Genomic DNA, 4,105 nt, shown 5'->3' with positions numbered 1-4,105 from the left:
GATCTATTGCCTATTTAGCACATATCCTGGCACATTATTGACCCTCTTTCTTATTTTCTTGATCATATTCTCCAAAGGATTATCTGTATTATTAATCTTTTCAAAGAACAAGATTTTCCTTCCCATTGATCATTTCTACTGTTTTCATTTTCTTGTTATTTTACTTCATTAATGTCTATTTTCATCTCTATTAATCTCTCTTCTTCTTTCTTTGGATATTGTTCTTTTATTAGCTTTCATGGATTGAAAGTTCATTTTTTTCTTTTCTGTTGTTTTCTTTGGATCTCAGAGGCATAAAAGTGGATTAATCGTAGTGTTTGGATCATGACATAACATTGGCTCACATTTGATTACTTATTTAACATAAGAAGCTTTTGTAAAACTGCCATCCAAAAAAAGAGCTAGGACCTTGACTCTTTGTTTAACCACATGGCCTCTCCATTCTTTCTCTCTTTCCCTGCACTTGACATAACCATTATCCTGAATCCTATGTCTTTTGTTCCCTTTTATATAGTTTTATTGCATGTATATGTATACCTAAAATTTTAGATCTTTATTTTAGTTGTTTTATATTTTACAAGAAGAGTGATGGTGTATGTAATCTTTTGAACCTTTTTTCTCCCATTTAATATAAAAACGTTTGTCTGGATGAAGTATTTTATATGTCAACTAGATCATGTTTATTAGTACTAACACTTACACGTTTTACATTTTGGGTGACTTTTCTCTTACTTTGTCACTTACAGAGAGAAGTGTGTTAAAATCTCCTGCTCAGATTGTGGATCTGTCTACTTCAGCCAGCTTTTCCCTTTGTGTAGTTTTAGGCTATACCATTATGTAAATACAAATTTAGAATTGTCTTATTTTCTGAAGTAAAATGGACCTACCACCATTAAGAAATCTCTCTTTATTATTTCTGGCAATTTTTTTTGCCATAATGTCTACATTGTCTGACATCCATATAGCAACACTAACTAGAAGAAAAAGACCAAAAACATGATAGAAAAAAGGACAAAAGACATAAACATTTTACAGATAAAGCAAGGCAAGTTGCTCTTAAACAGATGAAAAGATCTTAACCTCACTCATAAGAGTAATGAAAATAAAAATTCCACTGAGATACCACTTCTCATCTGTCATACTTCAAAATATTCAAAAGTTTGCAAAACATTATGTTGGCAAGGCTGTGGAGAAACAGGCACCCACCCATGGCAGGTGGTAATCCGAAAATGTACAACTCTTATGGTGAGTGATTTGGGAATATCTCATAAAATCGCATATGTATTTATTCTTCGATCCAGAGTCTATGAGTCTATCCTGATGATACTCTTCAACAAATGTAAAGAAAATATGCAGAAAGTTATTCATTGCAGCATATTTGTAATAGCACAAGATTGGAAACCACCCAAATGTCCTTCAATAGAGGCCTGTTTGAATAAACGTTGGTATATCCCCCAAATGGAGTGCTATGCACTGTTAAGATAGAAATGAAGAGGATCTTTATGAACTGATGTCTGTTGATTTCTATGATATATTATTAACGGAAAAAAGCCAGACATTGAGCAGAGTATATAGTATGCTACCTTTTGTGCAAGAAAAGAGGGGAAATAAGAATAAATAGATAGCTTTGCTCTTTTTTTCCAAAAAGAATCAAAAGAAGGATAAACTAGCAACTAATGAAAATGGTGGCCACTAAGGGATGGGGGAAATGGGATGGAGCGGGTGGAAACGGGCTGAGACTTCCTTGAGAGTCCAGCTTTGACTTTGAAGCCATACATGCTTTACATATTCCAAAACTTAACTAAAATTGACCACAAATAGAAAAATACAAATCTATGTCAAACTTACGGGGAAAATAATTATTTCAAGTAACTTTTGAATCCACTACTTTCTACACTTTGAGTAATAAAAGGACTGCAAAGAAATCTTCAACTTCACAGTAGTTTATTGTTAGCAGTAACAATTGTAATTTTGAAACTTTTAAAATATATTATAAGCTAAAGCAAATAAGTAAATATGTTAAGGTTTTTATAAGAAAATAAAATGTAAAATTTAAAAAAATTCCTGTAATTTAAATTCAAATTAGAAATACCACTATAAACTTTCAATTAAAAAAAAACCAGAACATTTCTAACCTCTGTCACTGAACATACCTGGAAACAATGACACTTGAGTAGCAGTGAGCACACCTAGTGTCTAGATCTTGGTTCTAAATGTCCTTCTCCGTTAAAGGCAACCAGGGATCCTTGGAGACGTGGCTGATTCCAGGTCTAGGCTGGGAAAGAACAAGGTGGCCTAGAACATCTTGTGCCAGAAAATAAGGAAGCCGTCTTTCCACTCAGCTTGGAGGAGGCTAAGGTGCAACTTTCTACGGTCGTCCTGAATCCGGGTTCATCTGACACCAGCTGCCTCCACCATGCTGCCCAAGTTCGACCCCAAAGAGATCAAAGTCGTGTACCCAAGGTGTAGGTGCTACGTCTGCCCTGGCTCCCAAGATTGGTCCCCTGGGTCTGTCTCCAAAAAAGGTGAGCAATGACATCACCAAGGCAACTGGTGATTGGAAGGGTCTGAGGATCACTGTGAAACTGACGTTCCAGAACGGACAGGCTCAGATTGAGGTGGTACCTTCTGCTTCTGCCCTGATCATCAAAGCCCTCCAAGAACCACCAAGAAACAGGAAGAAGCAGGAAAACATAAAGCACAGTGGAAACATCACCTTTGACAAGATTGTCAACGTTGCTTGACAGATGCAGCACCGGTCCTTGGCCACAGAACTCTCCAGAAGCATTAAAGAGATCCTGGGGACTGCCCAGTCTGTGGGCTACAATATTGATGGTCGCCACCCTCATGATGTCATCAATGACATCAACAGCGGTGCGGTGGAATGCCCAGCTAGTTAAGACCTGGCAAGGACAGTACTTCAATAAAGGATCACTTGACAACCAAAAAAAAAAAGGAAAGAAAATAAGGAAGCACTCAAAGACTTATGAGATTAAGTCTAAGGGAGACAAAAGTCAGCTTGAAGGGTATCTCCCTGGCAAAGTGGGGATAATTTGAGCATCAAAAGAATAATGACTGATAAATTACAATGCAGTAAATGAACAAAATGTTATGCGTTCATCATGGTGGAAATGTATGGTTGGGGAGAGGGGAGGGACTGACTGTTATAAGGGAATGCTAGTTAATAAATGTAGAAGGAATGGTAGAATTAGAAAATCACCATTTTCAATCCCACTGAAATAAATGACTCAGTGATTCAGGTAAGCGTCAGCAATCAATGCTAAAGCCATTAGATAAAATGTTGTTTGGAAGCTGGCTATTCACAATTGGCTAATGTATCACCTCACAGATTAACTACTGATTGCTAAATTGCAAAGGGAAAAATACACTTTTATAACAGAGAGATCTGGGTTATTACTGAAACCAAATGAACAAAGTTAACATCACTAGTAGTGAGATTATCAGACTTTATGAACTTCTTGATGAGATGCAATATGAAGCATGCAACACCTATGAGGTACACTTGCCAAAAATATTTAACTTGTTGCAAATGTTTAACGTGAATGTGTCCTTCAATTGTCTAAGCATAATTTTCAATTAAGGTCAAAATTCAAAACATGGTGAGGAAACAATTCAGCAAATATAGACTATGAGACATCTTCAAAGAGAATCGGTCTGAACTTTTCAAAAAGTCAATGTCATGGAGAACAAAAAAAAAAGACGAAATTGAGCTCTGTAACAACCAAGGAAATGCTTCAATCTTGATCAGATCTTTGTTTGTCTTATAAAATAGTTATAAAAGGCATTTTTGAACAATTGGAAACATTTGAAAATGGATTGGCTATTAGTAAATGTTATGGAATTATTGGAATTATATAGAATGTATTGGAATTATTGTTTACTCTCTGAAATGGAATAATTGCATTGAAGTTATTCTCTTAGGAGGTGATGATGAAGTATTTACAGGTGAAGTGTCATGATATCCTCAACTTTATATGGTTTGGAGAACATATGTGTATAGGTATATATGCATATATATAAATATATATGCGAGGGGGGAGGAAAGAGGCATAGAGAAGAGAAGGGTGAGTAAATATGGCAAAAA

The 4,105-nt window shown here is 35.8% G+C and overlaps 1 pseudogene; it reads left to right on the top strand.

Moving 5' to 3' along the window:
- The first annotated feature begins 2,344 nt into the window (after positions 1 to 2,344).
- Positions 2,345 to 2,900, top strand: LOC124231601 (60S ribosomal protein L12-like; annotated as a pseudogene).
- Positions 2,901 to 4,105: the final 1,205 nt, after the last annotated feature.

This window comes from Equus quagga, chromosome 22 (genome assembly GCF_021613505.1).
Source record: "Equus quagga isolate Etosha38 chromosome 22, UCLA_HA_Equagga_1.0, whole genome shotgun sequence".
Taxonomy (NCBI): Eukaryota; Metazoa; Chordata; class Mammalia; order Perissodactyla; family Equidae; genus Equus; species Equus quagga.
The sequence above is the reverse complement of the archived record's forward strand: the minus strand, read 5'-3'. Positions and strand labels throughout refer to the sequence as shown.